The following is a 23,498-nucleotide window of genomic DNA, read 5'->3' on the forward strand; positions in this document are numbered from 1 at the left end:
TTTTTGTCCAAAAATCTTTCCTTTCCCCCTATTTCTGCGCAGAAGACACTAATTAGCAGGGAGATTCAGGTGTTAGCAAAAGTGCCAGGCTCTCGAATCATGCAAGAGGTAGCAAGTGCTGAGATGTTCTTCCCTTCAGGTGGCAACATTTATTCCCAGAGTGTGCTGGTAGTGCTGTTACAGTTTTCATTGTTCGTGTATCTCCAAACTTAAAATGCTTCCAATTATAATGTTTGTCGTGTTTGACTCTTTGTTACAGTCTTTGGTGTTCTGAAATTTGAGTTGAGTTCTTGAAGTCTGGTTGGAGCACCACATCTCTGTAGAATGACAACACTTGAGAATAAACCTAAGCAGTACTACTCCCAGGGAGATAGGCTAAGTATTTTTTCCTCTCCAGAGTACTCTACTCTAAATAGCTCTACAAGTAAAATTGATATATCTTTACTTGGTTAATCTAATACCTAATATTTCCTCTTTGTTTCAAATTTGAGTGGTTTGGACCAGTTCCTTCTTTGGAGATCTAAGTTAAATGACGTTCTTCACAGGTATAAGCTTCTAGATGTATTAGTTGGTTAATGTGAAGCTCTAAAGAGCTGCTTGAAGAGTCCAGAGAATTTTAACAAGATTACTCCCTTCTTTCCATGTCTCTTCCTGCCCAGGCATGGTTCTGTTGGGTTGTCATCATCATTCCAGATGGTCTCACCAGCCTTCAAAATAGCCCATCCTAAACTGCATGTATATTTACTTATTCACTGGATTTGGAGTTGATGTCTAAACTTGCAGTCTGGTGCTTTTCCATGGCTTTCTGATTTGTTAAGGTTTTCCCCAGAAGGTGCCTGGAGTAACATCAGGGGCATTGCTGGGTTTGCATTTCCACTGGCAGGTTTCAGGGCAGATGCGCATCTGATCAGAGCTGCCCAGCTTGTCCCTGCCCCTCTGGGGGCGTTTAGCCAGTTCAGCTCTGTCCCCTGCAGTTTCCTGGGAAGTGTTTCACCTCAGCTACACACACATGTTAGCTGATACTGAATCAAACCGTTTGTCTTCAGGTATTCAGGCAAATGCCAGCAGAAAATGGCACAGAGGACTAAAAGTAAATTGGCCTTCTAAAATCTTTTCAGCTTTACATATTACATATATAATTAGAAACACAGGCAAAGGTTATTATCCTGTAAGTGCTTTCTAGTCTGTTCTGCTTTTGTAACCTTTCTTTTTTCATCTGTCATTCTGTCTTGCTGCATTGTTTCTCCTTGCAGCCTGACGTCTCCACCATCGTGTCCCATTGCTGCCTTAAGGCTTTGCACTGAGCCTGTTTGCTTTTTCCTCTCTATTTACGTCGCAGCTTTCGTCTTTTGGCTCTGCGTTGGTGTTCCCATGAAGCCACTATCATTCAAAAAAAATAGGTAGTTCTTACTGCCACAAGAAAACCAAGCTCTGCCCTCTGCAACTGCTCTCTCTCCAGCTCCCCAGGCTGCACATCTGCTACTCAGTAGATTATTTATTTATTTATTTATCTCAAATTGCCTCAGAAGTAGAAAGTTGAAGCTTTGTGTACATTGGTCCCTGTAGGTGCCACTGTGAGAAGGAGAATGGGTCCATTGTAGCAGGGGTGCAGCTCTGCCTTTGGAATCACCCTGCTTGTGGATCACTGAGAAGGAGAGGTGCTGCTTTCCTGCAAGAACACACCCCATTTTGCCCAGGGATTGCTGTCGGTTGTCTTTATATCCACTCAGCAGAACTGTCCCCTGATGGAACTTAAAGATCAGGGAGGGGAATATTGTGGAGTCTTTAGTAGCTGCTTTTGTCCCTGCTTTGTCCATAGTCTGTTGTAGGGAACGCTTTAAAGTCTGTGAAGCTTGGTCTATTCTGAAAAGCTTTTTTGGCAGAGGCATCTCACTAAGAAGTATTGTTTCCACCAGCACTGCCCAGTTTAACAGTTGTTTTGATGATGAGTGTGCAGTTCTCAGCCAGCCCCTCAGCTCACGGGGCTGCATCTCCCTACGCTGACCAAAAAAACAGCAAACCACAAACAAGCAAAATCCCAATCAAACAACGAGCCCTTCAGTGGGAAGGGGATGTGCCAGTCAGCCCCTGGAAGCGTAGCTGAGCTCAGAGGGCAAAGCTCTTCCCTGTCTGCACATTCCAGCACCTAGGAGCTGGGGAACCCAGAAGAGGGGTCATTCCATGTGGCGTGAAGGTACTGGTCCCCGGAGACCTTTGTTCAGGATCCTTTGGCTTTTCCTCCTGAAGGTTATTGCCTCAGGCAGGACTGCTAGTGGGAGTTGCGCTCTGCAATGTCATTATATATATATATATATATATATATATATACACACATATATATATGCGATGTCACTTTATATATGCTTGTGTCAGTGTTTACTGACTAATGAAGATGCTCAGCAGCTCCAAGACTGGGGTCCAAGGCATGTTGGCTTGGGTGCCCAGAAAGGAGTGGCAGCTGCTGGTGAAACAAACAAACTCCTCTAAAATACTCACACTCGTTATTTCTTAGATAGAGCTTAGATGTTGAGCTCTGCCTAAGGGGAGATCGATGTTGTGTTTGGACTCCCTGTTTTATTTAAAGCACTGGTACATAATCAGTTTTAAAATTAACTGACTGACTGTTGACTTGTCACCCTGTGAATGAAAACACATTGCTTGTAATTTGTTTACATTGTTCTGTCCTGTTGTCAGGCTTCTAATTACATTTAGAATGTAACCCAGATGTCTGTCTGTCTCCTTCTGTCTCTTTTTTAATTATCATAATTATTATTAATCTTTTTATAGTAAAACGTGGAAGGAAATATTTCTTTGAAGTGATGGCTGTCTGTTTGCTCACCTGTCTTTTCAAGAGATTCGTAGGTGGTTGTGGGTTTATCTCTTAAAAACCGTTTCTTTTTAAAGAAGGTGTCGGATTGGGCATCCAAAATTGCTAGTCCCTCCTGACTTTGGGTTGACCTTCTGTAGGCTTTAGGGGTGTTGAAACATGTCTGTAGCTACATTAAAATGTTTCTCTAGATACTGCTTTCTAAAAATGATCACATTCTCCACCTTATTTATTTTTAAAGAAGTGATAAATTGCTCGTGCTTTTAGAAGATTAAAATATTAATGTATTTAAATGTAACAGTGGAAGAGAGGTGCAGCAGGAGGGGCTGCCCTTTCAGAATGTCCATAAATGAACAATTTTTTTTATTGAATCCATTGTATAAGCATGTAGTATTCCGTGCCAACATTGGCTTTTGATGATTAGCAAAGGAAAACTCAGACTGCTCAGTGTGAGGTTTTAGTGCTAAAAACCTATCCTGTAACCTGAATTTTCGTAGAGACACAAGCTTTTAAGCACCAGAAATGCAATTTTCCGATAGCATACTAGATCACCAATGTACTCAAGCCCTGTTTTCTGAAAGCATTAAGCTACTTAAACATCAAAGGGCTGTTACTTTATTAATGAGACTTTTGAACGCTTTACCTCTGATCCCACTTGGAGAAAGCAGTCTTGGCCACCGAACAAGCTCATTCCCCTTGTGATGGTTCATTTTTAGCTGGCCTAAATTTGTGAGGTAATGGGGGTGTGTGGAGGCTGTTTTTAGGGACAAGAAATTTGACTCTTGAACTACTCTGACTTGGGGTTTTTGTTATTGTTGATCAGTTTTCCTAGCTCAGAGTTGTGGAAGATTACTATTGTATTTAAATGCTATTTCCTTTAGAGAAGAGGGTCTGCTCTGGCTGGCTTCAGCAGGGGACGGATTTTTCTGTTCTGCGAAGCTTTCTCAAACAGAGCTCCCCTTCCATGTAGGGAAGAAGGCAAAAGTACAGGAAGGACACAGTGGGTCACCATAGGAAAGAAAAGCTGGGAAATAAGAATAAAAGAAATGAAGCATGTGTTCAACACAAGTGATATATGTGACACGTGGGTATAGAGATTGCAAATTATTATGTAGCTCCTGCCATTAAATAGAAATACATCCTTGATTTCCCCCTCTGCATCCCAGCCAACAAAATCTTAATGAAGGGCAGACTATGCAAACAAATCTGAACCACTTCTGCCTCAGCTTGAAGCAAGCTGTGTTTTGTATCGCCTCTGTTGTTTCGTGTCACTGAGATGGTACTTTTTGAACTACTGCTGTTGTTAATTGGGATCTGGGCAGCTGTCATACCTGCCACTTGCGGTGGAGAGCTTCTGGATGAGTGATGAAAGGTCATTTCCTAAATCTGGAGTAAAACTGCACTAGGGAGCACTCTGCTAGGGACAGAAACTAAACCCTGGGTTTCCATGGTGGAGGAGCTGCTGCCCCGGAGGTACAGGGTTGACTGATGGAGTCAGGATTGGCCAAAACACTGCTGGGGTTTGTGTCCTGAGTGTCTTGTCTTGGACTTCATAGTTGGGAGAGGGGCTGGAGGGAAGGATGTTGTCACTTGAGGTTCTTCTATGATCCCTTCCTGCTTTTGTTGGCAGCTAACCGGTAAAAGGAGCAAAAGATATTTCTGGCTCTGGGCATTGGTGCCCAAGCCTGGCTGCCGTCTCAGGCAAGGATGTGTTGGCCTCAGCTGCCTTTGAAGGTCTTGGCCTTTACAGGAGCTGACAAACAAGAATTAACTGATGATTCACCAGCACAATCATGGCAGAAATGCTAGTTTTACTCTGCTATTCCTGCATGTTCTTCTACCTGTAACTATTTTATATGTTTTTTAGCCTGAAGAGAGGTTGTGCCCATGTAAAGCAAAGGATGAAAATGGACAGTGGGTGCCTTTGGAATCAAATTGTCTGCGGTGCAGTCTAACACTGCAGGTGGATCACTTTGCTTCATGTTAAAGAAGGGAGCGGGGATTGCCAGAGCCTGGTTGTGAGAAGCAGGTTTTAGTCCAAGCAGTTGGTGGAGCAAAAAAGAGTTTCTCTAAAGGTCTGGTGTTTGTTTTTCGCTCTTGTTTTTTCTTCTGAAGCAGCACAAGACAGGACTGTGCCATGTACACTATGTTGGATGAAGCTTTGAGCATCCCTCCCCATGGCAGGGAGGTCAGAACTGGGTAATTTTAAGATCCCTTCCAACCCAAACCATTCTATGACTTGTAGCCACAATTTCAGGAAAGCTGTCTGTCTATGCATGGGTTCACAGCTCTGGGGCTTAAAGTAGTAAGTAAATTCTTGGACTGTGACGGAAAAAAAAAATCTGGAAACGACAATGGAGCAACAATGCAATATGGCAGTTATGAGGATGGGGAAATAAATCTTAACAGAAGAAGAAAAAAATTTAGTTTGTAGTTCAGCTAATGAGGTAAGGAATTAAGACAATATAACATATATTTCTCGAATTATCTTTATATTTCTTAGTTGGTGTGTTCAATACGTGTGGTTTCCAGTGGGTGTAGCTTTTTTCTGCGATGAGAAGTTTATTATCAGAAGCCGTGTGTTTTCCAGCCTTCAGCCAGGACCAGGTATCAAGGAAGTGTGAATGCCTTCATGTTTCTCTTCGAGCATATTGCAGTGCAGAGTGAAACGGGCATTGTTCCCTTGGTGTGTGCACATCGTGGATTACGCAGGTCTCTCTTCATGTGTACTTCTTTTGGAACAGTCTGTCTCTTGTGACTATACATTAAGTACCTAAACTCTCTGGGTTGGGTGTAGTGGTGTTTGTTTTCTGCCTTTTTTTTTTTTTTTTTTGAGTTTGAGTTTCTAGCCATGCTTTCTTGTTCTGCAGTAAGCTGGGATGTTAATTATATGGTATTCAGCCTCTCCTTACCCTCTTCCCCTCCCACTGTGACAACTGTTTGATCTTTTTTGTTAAGAATCTTACCTTTACAACTGCAACCTTCCAAAAAAAGAAAAAAAACCCAACCCAAATCCCCCCCCAAAAAACAACACCCCCTACCAATCAACCCCCTAAACAAAAACCCTGTGAGGCTTTGAAGAAATGTTGATGTCATTTAAATACATTTAACACATGCTCGGGTTTTCTTTCCATACCTGCTCTCTAATTTCCTTGCTCTAATAGCTCTGACTGCTGCTGCGATCTTCCTGTGTTTGAACTCTGCTGTTTATGAATACAGCAATTCTTATCTGGAGGCTTGTGAATGCTTAGAAATACAAGGCACGCTCAGATGAACAATGTGCATAAATAAAAAAATGTTGAAGGATCAAGTCCTTAGAATAACAGTTGGAAGGAGGTGACCCTGTTGCATATGTGATGAAGCAAACCACAGTAAGAGTATGTTTGTGCTACAGCACTTTGCCGTGCAGAATGAAATTCAGCCAGGCACTTGGCGATGGTCTCCTCCTGAATCCTGCTGATCTTACCAGGCTGAAGAGGTGCTTTCAGTAGGGAAATATTTTTAAATTATGCTGAGGGCACCTGCAATAAAATGATTATTTATTTTCTTTTATAATCAGTGTTGCTGGCTGAGTTGTCGTTCAGCAGAAGGATAACTGGTTTCTTCTCTCCAACAGGCTGATTTTTCAGGAGTAATCATTAGTGCACTCACTTGCAAAAGGCTTGTAGAACTGGCTCCATCTTTCACACAATTATCTCTAATGCTCTTCTTCCTCTTATTGCAGCCCTTCTGGATGTGTTTGCTAAACCGGATGTTCACATCACGCTTCATGTTCCTCTATCCCTGAGCTTATATACGGGAGAACCAAGAGTGCTTGTTAACCTATAGAGTGCTCCTCTGAAAGTGGAGTGCTTCCTCCTCACCAGGAGGAAAGAGCAAAGCTGAACCTACACAGTAGCATGACAAAGGCTTTTTCTTTAAGTGTTTTCCAGTCCTTCAATGGAAATATCTTGGAGCACAATTGTGTTGCTTATTTGGTTACTGTTACCATCTATTGTGTATAGGGCAGCATTTTAGGTGTAACTGGCATAAGGGATTTGATAAAATCATTAATAGTCCTGCTTGGAACAATTCCTGGGTCTCCCTGGCCCTACCTGGGGAAAACTATCCTCTTGCAATATCTTGAAAGAAGGGCTAGAGAGAGCCTGCTGAGGCAGTTCAAAATACATAGTGGTAATGTTGATGCTCTCATTTTCTGCTGTGTGTCTGGAACTTCTCTTAGCATGAAAGATTTAATACACTGGTTTCAATGCAGAATAAGCATAGAAGGGCCCTTAGCTGCGTTTCCAGGAGGCTGCTAACACACATACATTATCTCAGTAACATTTCAGTGATGATAAGGCATCTGTAGCTCTTTCTGTGATACAGTTCAGTAAATCCAGCAGCAGACCTTTGCCTTTGCTGACTTTGCCTGGCTGACTCACAGAGAATCTGTGGAGCTGCTTTTTTGACTTTGCTGCAGAGAGTGGCATGTAATGAGCACTGTGAAACCTGGTCACTGATATATTAAGCACAAACTCTTTCATTTTGGTTGGGCTGTGACTGCTCAGGTTCAGTCTTTCTTGGTCATCTGTACTCTAGGCTCTTGTTTCATATCAAGGACACAGGCCAAGACACATCACTTTTTTTTTCTCCCTTTTCACGTCTCTTGTGCACTGTGTAGGTAAATTCTACCCTCTGCCTTAGAGAAGAGAAATGTGCCCCTGGAGTGCACAAGGATTGCAGCACAGAACCGTGGTGCTGCCAAGGAAACTGAAGCCTGATTTGGAACAGCAGCGGCTCAACTTGGACTGGGGCAAATGAGGGTTGTTGTAATACATGTGGTGATAATGCCACAATGAAGATACATATTTCTGCATGGTATTCCTGGTGCTGTCATGACTCAATACAGTTTCATTAGTAATGTTGACTTTTTTCCTGCCCAATGAGACATTCATCTGCAGCAGCCACTGGAAAGATTCAGGAGAACATTATCCTGAGACCTGTTGTCAAAAATGATCGCTTTTCTTCTTGCCATAAACTGTCTCTTATGATGTTTTCCAAATTACAACTCTTAAGTATGTAAAGATGCATGTGTTTTCTGTGAACACAGCTGCTGCTCTTGACCCATCTGCCAGAAATTCTGCTCTTCAGACACAGCTTGCTTCCTCCCGATGTCTGTCACCCTATTTCATTGGAAACAAACATTTTAACACAGCTTTGGTTAATGCGAAAGAACAATTAATTCTCCTTTTAGAGGCATGTTTCAGAGCATGAATTAATCTGAGGAGGGGCTGAATCTAGTGTCAAATGGGTATTTTAGTTGGGACAACTGTATAAATTATTTGTGCTGTGGGTGTTTCATTTTGGTGTTTGTGAGCTGTCGTCTGGACAATCTGCTTTAGCTCCTCTGCCATTTGGTAGGTGTGTGCTCTTGTTTGAAACTGGAATAATGGCTTCCCGAATTCCTCCCATTCAGCAGATCTTCCTGGAGGGGAGCAGTGTTGCAGGACGGGTAGAGGCTCTGGGGAGCAGCCCTCATTCCCTTGAAAGAAAGCTTCCTCAGTTCATGCTTTCTGCAATATGATGATGTGTCCAAATCTCCTGTGTCTAGAAGATATCTGGGCCTTTTTATTTGTGCATTCAGACCAATTTTGATAGTTATGAAGGTTTAAAAAAATCCCAGAGATCTTAATAAACCAATTTGGTAACTGTTTGTGGCTTTTGTTGTTCCTCTTTGTTGTGAGGACAGAACTGGTTCATGCTGACAAGTGCTGCATGAAAATTATATTATTAGTAATTACTGGTAATTTCTTGTCTGAAAGCTTCAGGTTTGTGAGAGCATTTAAATCCATTTGCTTCTGTATTCCCTTTGGCTTTGCTGTAATGTCTCTTGGCACTGTGTATCTCAAGACAACTTCAGCAGTTCCCTTTTCTCCATGGCAACTTCTCACAGCAGTTCCTGTATCACAGAGAGGCAGTTCTCTCTCCTTCTGCCTTAGTGTGGCTTTTCTGCCCGGTCAATATGTATCAGCACACTGTAAGGCTTCCATGAAGCGGAGGGAGCAGCCCCAGCCTGGGGTCGTTAAAGATGCCAGTGCAGGGCGATGCTTTGGGGATGAGGGGGAAGGCAGAGAACCAGTGTGTGCTTCCTTTTTTTGCCTCCCCCAAAGATAAATTGTAATTTTGTTTTTATTTTAAACATAGTTTGGTAATGCAGTGGTTTTTGTCAGCTGGCAAACCTTAAGGATTAGTCAGCGAGGCGTGTTTTTTTTTTTGTTTTAGAGAAGGTGGCAGAAAGGTAAAAAGACAAAAGCATGCCATTAAACAAAAATCCCTGGAAAAAAAACAATCCTAATCCCACAATTTTTCAGAGAAAATTTTGGTATTGCTGTATTTGCTTTGCATACCTGCCTACAGCGTCTCAAATCCCTCTTTTAGGTTTAAATTAAGGACTTCTGATTTTGGAGTTGTGCATGGGAAATGCGAGGGAAATGGAAATAAATGGAAATACTGCTTGCTTTTATTTTTTCTTCCTGTACCAAATACTAAACTTTTTCATCAAAGATCATCATTAGAATGAAAACATTTTTCTAAAGTCCTCAGACTGAGATTAATAGAGGTAGACTCCTTAAAACCTCTATCTTCATTTTTTCATTTGGTTTCAGGCACCCTAATTACTTCTGCTGCTACCCATGCCTTGCTATCTCCTTTCCTTTCATCTTTCCAAGTCAGACTGAATGTAGCCTCAGTCCAGAAAAGCTGAATGAAGAAAATCTTTGCTGTAGGTGAGAGGAGCAGCTTTTGTAGAGGAGGGTGGCTGGTGCCTTGCATGAGCCCTGCAGCCTTGGCGTTCTCCCACTACCCTGCATGATGTTGTTCCCTCCTGGGAATGCAGCCTGGAGGTGGGCGGCTGCAGGGTCATGTTTTCAGCCAGCTGTGGCAAACGGTGGTGGTTTGAAGTTTCCCTGGGAATAAATAGTAAGTACACCCAGGGATATACTTAGTGAGGCAGTTCTGCAGATGTTCCAGGCTTTTGGGAAATGAGCAAGCAGAAAAAGCAGTGAGGCTTGCTCCTTTTTTTTAAGTTGCAGTAAGTTTCTCTAAATTTTGAACCTTTTTGTTTAATATGCTATTCTAATGACCAGGTTTTATTAATATTCATGTTTATTTATGTTTATATTTATAAATATTTATCTATTTTTTTATTCTTGATGTTTACATTTGTTGGATTCCTTACTAGTTGGAGATGGAGTGTGGGCTCTGGGGTATAAGCCTGTGGTCCAGGTAGTAAAGTGGCAGCAACTTTAATTCCACCTGTCAGCATCTTCTAATGACACTGTTCAGGGGCAGCTTGTTCCCTAGCAGTGGGCTCACAGGCCAGGTTGAGTTTATATTTGTAGCTTTGATTTGAATTTTGTTTTTATTGGCTAAAGACATGCTTACGCTTTTCTCGTGCTCTGTGAACTCAGCTGCTGTGCCCTTCAGTGCCTGTGTACTTGGAGAGGGAGGAATGCTTGTTATTTTGTGCGATGGAAGTGCCTGTCCATTTTAAGGCTCAGACTCTGTGAGATGTGTAAATCCTTTAAATACCAAAATACAGGCAGTCATGCTAAACTCCCTTCTTGTCCAGGTAAGTAATGGAAGATTTGCTCTGATTTGTAAAATAATAATTTCCCACTGATTACTTAACGTAATCACTGATGGGGCTTTTATTAATCGATTTCTCCCACACCCCCTCCTTTGCAAGGGATATTTAATAGAACATGGAAAATGTGACTGACCCTTAAAGGTCAGATTCTAGTCTACCATTCTGCTTCTATTATCGTGCTTGTCAGAGAACGCAACATTTGCTCTGTTTCCTGTCCGATTTGTGTTCTCTTGTATATCTCATTTTTTCCATGTGTGAATTCTAAATAGGATTTCTATAGAATATGGTGGCAGTATAGCTGTTCTCAGAATGTAATTTACTGTATTTTATAGCTTCTGGTGATCTTTTTTTTTAGTTTCTTGCTAATGATGATATTGTTTGGAGCGTGGCATTTTTGTGCAGCTAAAAGGAAAGGTTGTGCTGCTACACAGATCTTTTTTTTTTAAGGACTCTCTTAACAACAATAAACATATACAGGCAGCAGTTACCAGAACTCATTAAGTATCTGTAAAAACTCTAACAAGATAAACTGTTTAATGTATTGACTAGTTAGTGTCTTTAGCTCTGCTTTTAATGGAGTGGTAGGTAGAGGATATATTTAGATGCTAATTCTAGAAAACACATCCATCAGACTAAAGTATTTTTCAAGACCCAAGAATCAATCTTTTTTTCCAAAGCAGAAAATCATTTGCTATCTATGAAAGATGCTAGTGGAAAGCTTTGGCTTACCAAAGGGAAAAACAGGGGCAATCAGCTCATAGCATCGCAACCATAATAGGAGAGCAAGATGCACACATTGCATTCTTGTTTGTGTAGCTCCTCATTTCATGACTGGCACAGTGCGTAGATTTGTATGAGCTGAGCAGAGGGAATAGCAAAGATTCAGTGGTGTGAGCTGCTTTATGTAACTTTCACGTGATTTAAGTGCATGTGTGCCTGGAGCAAGTACTATTAATTAGAGGTGGGCTATTTGAGTAGAACAGCTTCTCTTGAAGTACTGCAGGCAGCTTCGTGTTGTGCCATGGTAAGCAAGTTTGCTTTTTATTGCGTGAAGATAGTGTTTGTTGTGGGAATTTCTGTACTGTTCTGGGACTGTCACACTAAAATGTCACTTGGAGCTAATGAGCCTGAACCAAACAACTCTGACCTTTTGAAATGTGTTTGTGTCCAGATTGGCTTCCAAACCTCCTGGAATTTGGCTTGGCTCTTATTTCTGGCTTTTGTAGAAAGGTACTGTGGTGTGTGGTCAGTTTTGTTTAACACCAGGCAAGCTGTGTGATGTTACTCCTCTGTGTGGAAAAGTTGGAGATGCATCAGGCATCTCACTGAATAATTCAGTTTGTAACGAACAATCTCTTTCTATGCATGTTTGTGTCTCTGCTGGTAGAGATGGCTTCCTTGTGCCAAGCACTGGAACAGGACTAGTTTTCCAGAACAAGAGCAGAGCATCCAGAATTATTTACAAGCTGTTGCTTAGCGCTCTTGACTTATTTATTCGTATTCTCTTTCTTTTCTTTGATATCGCACAAAACCACTTCTGTGGAGTAGGCAGGTATGTAGTGGGTTGTATTTAAGTTTTTTTTCCTGGGAGTGGCTTATTAGCTTACAGCTCAAAATTTGTGCTCTTGGTAGTAATGGGGGAGTTTGTTCTCTGCGGGGAGGTTTGTTTGACCGAAAGAATCAATTGCTTCTCTTGCACATTCCAGTATTTATTTGCTTAATTGATCCTGCTAATGAGGAAAATGTGTTCTGGAAGGCTTTACCCAGTCTAGGAAAAGTTAAGAAAGTTCCTTTGTGTTTATTGATACTAACAAGAACACTCTCATAAGTAACAGGGAAGAAAGTTGCTTATAGTGCCCAACAAGTTCGTCCCCTGAAATATCCATGTTGGAAAGCAGTAGGGGAAGCATGCTGCTGGGAAGCAGCCTGAGGGACTGAAAAAAAGGTTTTGTTGATGTCAGTTTGGTGTTAACTCTGTTACCTCTGACTGCCTGAGGTGTTGGAGAACTGGAGAGGATCTTGCACGTGTGTAATTTTCCCACTAGAATTACTTGTTTCACCATGTGTGTTTTATCTTATCAGCTTTTTGAGGCTTTTCTCTTTCCCACTGTGGTTTCTATGGAAATGTCACGGGTTCGGGTGATGTGTAGTAACCCTCATGACTGCAGCACAGTCACTCTCTGTGTTGCTTAGCATGTGCTAATTTTGTGCCTGAATCGTGCTGCAGGAGTGGGGCAGAGGGTGTTTGACATTAACTCGCAGGGTCAGTTACAGAAATGGCAATCCGATAGATGTCTTCTCTATCTCCTGGAATTGAGAAAGCCAAAATGAGGGAGAAGGTGATATTGCCAGGCAGGCTTGAGGATGGACCTTATGGTTACCAGTCCCCTGGTGCGTGATGTGTGCTGGAAGCAGTCCCAGGGATGGGACTGTTGTTCAGCAAGTGCAGGAAGAGAGGTGCTTCTGTGGCTGACTACTCGAGAAGGACACTTCTATCAAGTGAAAGGTTTGTCTCTACCATCTTGTTTAGAAGAACTGGTATGCCCTAGAACATCTGAGGGAACTGGGAGAGTTCCTTGCTCTGGGCGCAAAGCTACGTGCATTTTAATAAAAACTGCTGACACTTCTTGCATCTGTCCTGGTGTGGATCAAAGCATTCTGTTTTCCAGTGTGTCTCAACACTGAGAGCATCGGCTGGGCAGCGGATATTTTAGCTCTGCATACAGGATTAGTGGTGCCCTAAGGGAAAAAATAAGGCACCTTGTGTTCCAGTAAACTAGCAACTTGCCATTCACAAAAAACAAGTGTGTGGTATTGTTTAGCTGATGGTTCTGTGTTAAGAAAGGCTTTTAATCTGGAAAAACTGTCAATCACCTTTGTAGTTTAAAAGCTTTAAGTGGGTTGTGCTCACTGTTACCACTGTTACTTTGTGCAGGCTCATCTGCTGTGCTGGCTTAGAAACCTTCTTACAAAGAACTGTTCGGTACAGATGGCAGAGACTGTAAGCGTCCTTCGGTATAAGAACTGAACTCTATAGGTAAAAATGCATTTAGTTAACTAATCCCCCTCCTGCTTCTATTAGGACTTTAAATTATAACTTAAGCTTTGTTTTAGGATACCCCTAACCATATCAAGGGCCCAAGGAGAGATTTCAGAGATAGCTTCCTCTGATGCAAATACCACGCTTTGCAGTTCATTCTTTGGGTGGCACCTTTAAGACCTTCTCATGCTCATTAACTTTCCTCCTGAATGCTCCCATGTCCATTGGTCCAGCAGCGTTTGTGAAGTAAGAGGTGCTGGGCCACTCAGGGTGAAAGATGCTGGAGGAACAAAGAAAATCATCCACTTTCTCCTTGTAATCTCCCCTTATGCTGCCCCCAACACATGTTGACTTGGGTGAAGAGAGTGGAAAGCCTTTCCCAGGAAGGTTTCTGTAGCTGTTTACAAGCGTGGTCTTTGAGAACATTTCTGGAGGTGTGGATAAAGCTAGAGGTATTAACGCATGCTTTTACCACATCATCTTAGCAGACCATTTTCTGCAATAAATGTGACAGGCTAATCTAACCCGAGGCTTCCAGAGAGGCAGAAGGAATTTGTCCCTAAATCTCAGAGGAGCTCAGTGCTAGGAAGTGTTCGGGAGGCTGATACTGTTAAGTTGTTTTGAAAATCTTGGAGTGCCAGGGAGAGAAATATTAGAAAATTACTTCCTTCGCCTTCATATATTGTTAATTTATAACTATTTGGCTAACCTGATTATCTCCTTTTGCCTGGGTTGATAGATGGGATAGACAGCCGCGCTCTATTTCTTTGTTCCTTGTGTGTTAAAGGAGCATGTGTCCTTTATTTTGAAAGTGTAAAAACTTTTGCCTACCATAAAAAGGAAAATGTCTACTTTCCCTTGTGATGTGACCTTTGTGATGGGTCATTGTTCTGAAACGCAATGTAGTTACAGTCCTGTCTGCCAGCATGAAACTGGAATATGTTTTCAGTTCAAAATGAAGTCCACAAGGAGAATAGTTTCCATGTTATCCCTACTCAGAGGAAAGCTACTAGGTTTAGTTTTAAATAAAGTTTCTGGCCAACGTTGGTGCTTTGAGAAGCAGTAGTGGTGGTCCTAAATCTGACCACTAGCTTAGAATCATAGAATCATAGAACAGTTAGGGTTGGAAGGGACCTTAAATATCCTCTAGTTCCAACCCCCCTGCCATGAGCAGAGACATCCCACTAAAGCATGGCTGCCCAAGGCCCCATCCAAACTGGCCTTGGACACTTCCAGGGATGAGGCATCCACAACTTCCCTTGGCAACCTGTTACAGTGTCTCACCACTCTCATGGTGAAGAAATTTTTCCTAATGTCCAGTCTAAATCTGCCCCTCCCCAGTTTATACCCCTTCCCGTCCCCCTCGTCCTATCACCACAAGCCCCTCTCCAGTTCTCCTGTAGGCCCCCTTCAGGTATTGGAAGGTCGCTATAAGATCTCCTCTGAACCTTCCCTTCTCCAGGCTGAACAGGCCCAACTCTCTCAGCCTGTCCTCATATGGAAGGTGCTCCAACCCTCCGATCATCTTTGTAGCCCTCCTCTGAACCCGTTCCAAGGGCTCCATATCCTTCTTACGTTGAGGATTCCAGAACTGGACACAGTATTCCAGATGTGGTCTCACAAGAGAGGAATAGAGGGGCAGAATCATCTCCCTCGCCCTGCTGGCCACGCTTCTTTTGATGCAGCATTAAGTTATGCTTGACAAGACAATGATTTGCTTGGTTTTGATACAGTTAGACCTATTTATTTTGTAAGTGGGAGATGCTTCTAATGTATTTATTAGTAAATCGTCCTCAAAGCCAGTCCTCTGAACAGACCTTACTGCTTCTCCTGGTGGGGCTGTTGATATCTTATTGTTGAACTTGCAGAAAATAACAGCCAATCCCTTTAGATTTTCCTCTTCTAATTTCAGAGATCAACAGGGATTGACTGCATCACTGACTTCTGATGCATTTTTAGAAGTAGCATTTCTAGTTAGTTTGGAACTTGGAAGTTTTCTCTCATGTTGGCTAATTATGGCTATTATGCTGTATTGTCATTATTGTCACTCAGGGTATTTTTGAAAATTAAGGGTGAAAAGTGACTGCATAACAATCAAACTCATCAGCGAGGCTCCCCGAGCATATTGTGAGTCACCCTTGCTGATTTTAGTGACAAAAATAAGTTTTCTTTTACAGTGGTTGACTCCTGAAAGCCCTGCAGTTACTCATCATGTGAGTGGAGCTGGCTTGTGTTCTGCCTTGGGAAGAGCCATTGCCACCAGCATGTGGCTAAGGAGGCATCTCACCCATGCGCGACTCCTGTGCGGAGCCAGCCTCCCACCTCTCTGCGTCTAACCTAGGGCGAAGTAATTGAGCTTGTGGATATTTTTGCTCTTTATCAATTATATTGAAAATGCTGAAGCTGAACAGAGCTGTCCTGAGGAAGGAGTGGTAGCTGGTTCTTAGTGGGATAACAGTGGGAATGAGGCCCTGGATTTACATAATGGTTGATGCCATCTTTTTTTTTTTTTTTTTTACCTGCTGGTTTTGTTCCTCTTATATTTTGTCTGTATAATTGCAATAAAATGTTACAGTGAATGAGTGGAAGACATCAGCAGGGCAGACAGACTGTGGCATGCAACACATCATCTTCAGCAGCTCGGAGAGTGGTTAGAACCTTTTACTTTGTTCAGCTCACACCTTCTCAAGAAACACTATTTCACATTTGCCTTTTGTGCTCGTCTTTGCTTTGTTTTTGCAAGGATTTGTCTCCAACAGAGGTCAGAGATGTTGGCCAGCCTCTTGGATGTGAGCTGCCACCCCAGTGGAGTAGACACTCTGGGTGAGCAGGCAGTCTACCCTCAGGTCTGAAGTTCTTCAGTTCCCAAATAGTAATGCTCTGATTCACTTCCCTTTTCGCTGCCTTGCTGTTCCTTGGATAGCACTCCTGCTTCTGGTAGGAAACAGAGCTTTATACCGCATGTTATGTTGCCTCTAGTACGCTGGGATTTAGAGAGACTTTCTCTGAGGGCAGGTGTGATAAGACTAATGGCTTGTGTGAGTTATGGGCATCCTTTGAAGACACCATTGTGCAACCCTCACATGTCACAGCAGATGAGATGGACCATGGAGCTGATGCACAACGGCAATTTGTCTTATTTTGTTTGTTGGTTTGGTTTTATGCTAATCTCTACCCCAGATTTTTTTCATCCCATCATGGCCTGGTGCCCTACTTGCAGCTGGGAGTATTATGAATGTGTCTGTTGAGGAAAGCTGACTTTCAGAATTTGGAAACTTCATAGTACTGTGCTGAAGAGAGATAGAGAGGGATAAATATGTTGGTAAATCACACAGATGAAGCCATAGGACACCAGTCTGGAATGAGCTTGGCTTGTATCTTAATGGCATGATATAAAGCTAAACACATAAATTGCACACCTGAGCGACTGAGACAATCTTTTAGGAGTGTTGTGTGTAATGAAAAAGAATTGTTATCATGGTGTCACTGGAAGTGTGGATTGTTAGTGCTGCCATTGCTTATGCTTTGCTTTTCTTTCTTGTAATTATCATGACTGGAATTTTTAGGGTAGGTTTGCAGTTTGTCTGTTTTCTGCCAAGTTGGCTAAAAATGTTGGTCTCATGTGACATGATAAATATTCTCTTGGAAACCGATGCCTTATATATCCTGAACTTGTACTTCTGCTGATGTCTGGATTTGTCCCTAAAACTGCAACAGCAGGAGCTGGGGGAAAGGTGTCCCTTTTTATTAAAGCCTGTGCATATGGCTGTTATGATCTTAAGATTAGCTCGAGTAGTCTGCAGATAAAGCTGATAGACTGTAATGTTTTTGTTTGCTTTAGCTTTTGGGTGGTATTAGCCTTAATTGTAACCTTTTTCAGCTTCTGTTATCTTTTATATGGACTTCTTAGAGCTCTGATCCTGCAATGAAGTCCATGCAGAAGGAGTCCTTCTGCTCCAAGGTCTGAGGTCGCAGCACTGAGGACAGGACTGCTGCTGTACTGCAGTTGTGGGGTGCCTGTCTCGCCCGTCACTATTGCTTGGTCTTTCCTACTGGAGTCATAGGACTTTTCTGGTTTTATCTACTAACGTGTCTTGCCTGTATTCATAAGCCATTGAGGTATTAGTTTCTTTAGAGGTATCGAGGACTGCATGTTGCTGTGCGCTGCCTCATGACTTGTCCGTGCTGTCCTACCTGAGCTCCAACCTGCAGCAGTTATCTTGTGTCTGCTGGCCCTGCCGGAGGACTGTGGAGCCTCAGCACAGGCTGACCATATTCTTGCTTAAAACGACTACCAAGAACAACGTGTTTACTTGTGCGTTGCATATGTGAAGATGATACTTAATCTGAAATGTCAAGGTTGTAGTAAGAACTGAACCTTCTGACAAAAGTGGAAATTGCTGTTTGTCCTCTTTTCAACAATACCCTCCAGTTCCACATAGGCTTTGAGGTGCTGCTGGGTAGTACTTGGGTAGAAAATGTGTTGGGAAACAGCATCTTCCAGACGAGATGCAGCTCACAGACGAGCCTTTGCCTTGTGTGTTTGGGCGTCATTGTGTAGGTAGAGATGGGGGTTTCCTTCCAGGCTTTTACAGTGGTTGGCTGTATGTCCTGTTGTAGCAAGCATTGCTACATCAAAATACCATCTAGAACTCATGAACTTACTGCTTGTGTTATTGATTTCTGGATTTTAGCTGACTGACACAAGCAAAATAAACGTAAATGTGTGGAAAAGCAGAAATTGCACTTTTAGGCTAATAAAGCTGTATTATGTCTGACAAATCGTGAGCTAATCTGCTGGAAAAGGAGGAGTGTTGACTTTCAATGAGAAGTTATTAGATGTCACATAGCTGTTAAATTGCTATATTAACAAAATGGACAATCCTCTCTAGCTTCTCTCCTTACAGTATTCTATTAATTGAGAACCTCCTTTAATCTAGTCTTCTAAAAATTAATTAACATTTTGAAAAACAATTCTTTGACTGTAACAATCTGGTTCAGATTAAATATTGGCTGTCATGATTGCTTCTTTTATGTACTTTAGCTGCAATGTATGGACTTTGTTAATAATATTAACTTCACATATAAGAGCTTAAAACTTCTAAGCACAAGTCTAAAGGGGTGGCTTTCTTGTCATAGCGTCTTGAATAGGCAGCAAATAGAAAAGTAGAAATGAGATGAGAAAACAGGGTCTGGTGCCTGGGGTGAGAACTCCAATATTATCTTCAGTTCAGCTACTGATTTCTGGTTTGACTGTGAATTTTTGCATTGAATTTTGGACTAAATTATCCAAACTTCTTTGTCTCTCAGACACTTACGTTGCCTGTAAAATGCAGGTGACTTTGATTGCTTAGAATAATTATCCTTTTCTTTGTGCCATGCTGTGACCAAAGTTGAAAAGCTCAAGCACTGTGGTTTGTCTGCCTACAAGGCACTGTTATGCTCTCTGGGTATGTGGAAACTCTCCACCTTTTTGTGGGTTTGCCTTTCCATCTACAGTTCCAGAGGCTTTTAGATGCTGTCACACTTGCAGCAGGTGAGGAGGGTGAGCAGCATCTCCTCTTGTGGTCAGGCAGGTCTGGTGCTGTTAGTGAGAGGCCGGCATACATGTGTGTGCTTGATGTTGCTGTCTAAGAAAGTCCAGAAGCTAAGTCAGGTCACTGTTCACAAAGGAGATTTATGTCGGATATAAATACTGTTGTAATGCCTTCTCATGAAGGGCATGTGCGGCTCTTGCAGAGGCTGCGTGTGGCACTTCTGCTGCCTGACCGCTGAAACTGGAATAATGAGGACGGAGAAATTTTCAAGGTGTGGAACAACTGGCCAGACCATAGTGAGAACTGTAAAACCAGGACAGGATGCTGCACCACTCAGTGAAAGCCTTTAGAGCTGTCCCTGTAATCTAAACTGATAGGTTGGCACTTTGTGCTCTGTGCTTTGCTTCCTCAGCCATTGTCAGGCTGGAACAAGGTTTCAATCCTATGGCACATCTAACAAAAAGGAAATTTTTGTGCCATAAGCCTTCATGGATTTGCTTTTATAACACTTTCTTATAACAAACACTTCAAAAAGGACAATCCAGATATAATTTGGATATTTGGTGGGGAACAGAGGAAAAGAGTTTATTTGAACTGGCCTTGGACTAGAGAAACAGATTTTGTTTGTTTTGTTTTGATCCTCATAAAGTGCTTTCTTTTGCCCCATGTGCACGGAATGACCTCTTGTTGTAGGGACACCCTGACTTGTGAAGCTGAATTTTTAGTCGGAGAAGAAAGTTGAAATCCAATTAACTTTGAGGAATAAAACCACATGGAATTCTATATGAGTCCTCAAGGAACATGAAAAATCCACCCTTGGGAAACCTCTCTGCTTGCCTTGTTGAGTCGAAACCACAACATGTGGTCTAGGGCTGGTGACTGCTTTGTTCCATCCAGAAATTCTCTGTAGGGAAGAGAATTGATTCCTGGAGAGGAGTCTGAGTGAGGCCAGATCTTGGCTTTTTGAAACCAGTGCCTGTGGGGAGAGACCATGGGAGTGGTTTAGCAGCAAAAAGGCTCGTAATAAAAGGCCAAAGGAATTGCTTTAGGGCTTCATCATGTTATGGATTTGACAGCTGAAAAGTAAGTTTGTTTTGTGATTCCCAAGATATTAATGCCACTACTCGGTTCAGAGCACAACTTAATTACATCTGATAACATTACCATGACAAGAATTATTTGTACAGAGTTTTGAGGATATTGCTTTAAGCGAGGGTTTGATCTTCACTGGCTTCTTTCCTTGTCATTTGTAGAAACAATCAGGAGATCTGTAGTCCTTTTAGAAGAGGGAGGGGTGAGCTTTCACTTGTGGACATACTTATCCCAAATGTTGTGAAGCCACACGCTATGGAGGCTGCCTGGGTGGCTCTGCTAGTCTTCATTCAAGTTACTGCATCAAGCGAATCCGGGTCTACCCAATCTTAAACAGAAAAATTCTTGAATTCCACTTGCTTTTCTGCAGGAAAAAGATACTGTGTGCTGAGAGAGGCAGGGTGGGATGTGCGCAGAGAACATCTCGGTCCTTGGAGAAATTTATTAACTGAGATAATTTCTAGGAATTACTTTGATTTTCTGCAGAAATTACTGATAGCTCCAAGGGGAGTAGGTAAGAAATAAAAAAGTAATCTGTGTTTTATTCTTGCAGAATTGGACTTGTAATCAAGGAAACTTAATTTAATTGAGCTCCCCCACTCCCTTCTCACTTAAAAAGAATATATGAATGTATAGAAAAGCTGGATCCAGAAACTCCTGAATGTGCTCCACCACTAATTCTTTCTTGGATGTTGGAACAGATAATTTTTCTATCTGTACTTCAGTTTCCCTGCAAATGAGGGATGATTGTGTCCCGAGTTCATGAGGCCAGGTAGAGTGTAATGCATCTGTCAAGGGCTGTGAGATGGCTGCAAGGAGTAGATCTGGGCACCAGCCAGGCGCTACTGCTCTTGTAGGTCTGGAGCAGCCTCTGCTCCACGGGTGCTTACTCAGGTTGGGTGACTCAGTCAAATAGTGTTGTTTCCTCTTTTCTTGCCAGCACTTGCATTTGTGTCCTTAGGTACTGCTTGCTGTCCTTGGCTTGCAGCAAATTCATCACTTGTTAATATTCCTTTCACCCTCTTTTCTGGTTTTCCTGCAGTTTAGAGCAATAACAGAAAGCCACTGGCCAGCTTTTCTGGGGAGCAGCCTGCAGCCTGCTGCTCGGAACCTGATGGGACTTGTGAGTTTCAGACCGAGGGTGTCCAGGCTTTCTGGAGGGGCTCACGTTCCTTTCATGGTGCTATTTTCTTTCCCTGTTACATCACATCTTGTTTAACAACAAGTCTGCGAAGTGATGGAAATGGTAGTTGAATTGCATGTCAAGAAAACCAAACAAATGCAAGACTCTACAGCTGGCCCTGAGCTTAATCTAGAGAAGGGTTTAGAAGTGTTGTGTAGAAACATGCCGTACTTCGTGTTCAGAAAAGCTTGTACAGAAGTTAAATATACAAAGGTGCAGCTGTCTTCCCTCCGGGGAGTCACAGTGTTGCTCTCTTCAGTGTAATCAGCCTCCTCCAGTCCCCCTCTGCCTCAGCACCTGGGTGTTTTATTATGATTGGCTTTACTGCAGACGTCCTATCCCTTGAGGTTCATGAAGGTCTCTCTGTGTTGTGGGAAATCAAGTGATGGATGGCTGTGGTGCTGGAGAAGCATCAGGGCTATTGAGAAGGTGGTTTCTACATTCCAAGAAGGAATTGAAGAGGTAATTAACAAAGAAGGAAACAGCAAGAAGGTGAAACCAAATATGTGTGTGGTTGATTGTGGTTTGCTTGCATCGAAGGTATAGATATAATTTGACGTCTATTTACCCATCCAATACCATGTGGCAGGTCATCCTATGTTTTGAGTCTTTTGCCTCTTGAGCCTGTATCCAACTGCAAAATACATGTTCAGTTTGCTTAGTGCATTGTGTCTATAGAACAGACTGTCCATTTCCATTTCTTTGCATGAAAATGTGGCTATTTAAAAAAAAAATTAAAAAGCACCAACAAATAGTGTGTCTTTTCCAAGTTTCCAGCTAAACTAATAAATCAAGGTCTGTGGGAGTTTAGGGGGTTGCTGGTGTCCCAGGCAGATTCCAAATTATCTCTGCTCTGTAAAATCATAAGATTTTGATTTTCTTAAAGAGGGAATTGTCTCTGTGTAGTAGTTGCTTTTCTGCTGCTTATGTTCTTGGAAAGAGGGAGTGGTCTGATGGATTCATCCATGTGTCTTTCTCCTTCCACAGTCCTGGATTCAGTTTCCATCTCAAGCTATGTTATAAGTGATCATAGTATGTCCCTTAGGGTTTTTTTGGGGGGCAGTGAGGTGGGAGGGTGTTGGATTTTCCCAGTGGAGGTGGCAGTATCCCTTGGTTGTCTCATTGCCTGGAGTGGCCATTGCATCGTGGTTTGGAAGGAGCATGTGAAACACTCCCCAGCTGCGAAAGGGCTCTTTAACCTGATGTAGAGAAGTAAAAATGGAGCTTCAGGCCTTCATCTGGTTTCAGAGCTCCTCATCTGACCTTCCAGGATGATCGTGATGGCCCTGGGCTTTGTCACCCCTGGGGATGACTGGGCAGTAGCAATGGAAAATGTTGGCAGCAGGCAGTGCTCCTGCATGAGTCACCACACTATTAGAAGGAGAATTAGCACCCAGAATTGTCTTCATCATTATCTGAACTCAGTGGGAAATGTACCAGGATGTATATTCCTCCTGGATGCATAATAGAAAAAAATCTCCTCTAGCATTGAGTTTAGGCAGCTTGGGCTCTTGTGTCTTAATATTTGGATGAACCAACATTGCGTGGTTCTTAAAAAAAAACTGCCCTCTTTTAGGACTTTAGGACCACTTCAGCCTTAGTTGTTTTGCAAATGTATATTCTCCAGTCGGAAGGCAGGAGCAGGAATTAGCCTTCTCGGATGAGAACCTTCTCCTACTTCCAGAAGGCTCCTGTTTTAATCCTTGTATGACTGAATGGTGTCTCTTCTTCCAGCAGCACGTGGTAATGCTTCTGTCCTCAGTCAGAACCACTGTGACTCTGTTCAGTCCTTACCACTAGCAATGCAATGGTGCTGGAGAGTGTTACCGAGGTCCTGGAAAAACCTGCAAAGGTCCTGATTTTTATGGAGGTGTGTAGCAGCTAGGTCTGGGGCAAAGCAAAGGGCCTGGCTACATCAGTAGCCTCCAAACCCACGGCAGCTCCCCATGGAGGAGCCTGGAGTTACCTCTCCGTTGTCCCTTGAGCTGGGGATTGGTGAAGTGACTGAAAACAGAAAATGTTACCCTTTAGACTCATTAAAAAGTGGAGGGATAAACAACAGAAATTACCCAGTAAGTTGTTACCCACGTCAAAGAAGCCACTCCACCAGTCTGGCGTGTGGTTCGATTTTGCCTCCTCTGCCTCAGCTCGCAATCTGCTTAGCTGAAAACACCCTGGAAACCTACAAA

General features: G+C 42.6%; 1 protein-coding gene across 13 annotated transcripts in view; it reads left to right on the forward strand.

Moving 5' to 3' along the window:
* PITPNM2 (phosphatidylinositol transfer protein membrane associated 2) overlaps window positions 1–23,498 on the forward strand; it is a 133,529-nt gene that overhangs the window by 34,781 nt on the left and 75,250 nt on the right. The window contains exon 2 of one of the 13 annotated variants that reach the window (XM_054082177.1): window positions 13,393–13,494. The exons of 11 other annotated variants lie outside the window; for them this stretch is intronic. The gene's annotated coding sequence lies outside the window, so the exon portion shown is untranslated. Of the gene's footprint in view, window positions 1–13,392; window positions 13,495–20,679; window positions 20,825–23,498 lie in introns of all 13 variants that reach the window. One more of the 13 variants, XM_054082179.1, reaches the window with a different exon arrangement.

This window comes from Cuculus canorus, chromosome 17, assembly GCF_017976375.1.
Source record: "Cuculus canorus isolate bCucCan1 chromosome 17, bCucCan1.pri, whole genome shotgun sequence".
Taxonomy (NCBI): Eukaryota; Metazoa; Chordata; class Aves; order Cuculiformes; family Cuculidae; genus Cuculus; species Cuculus canorus.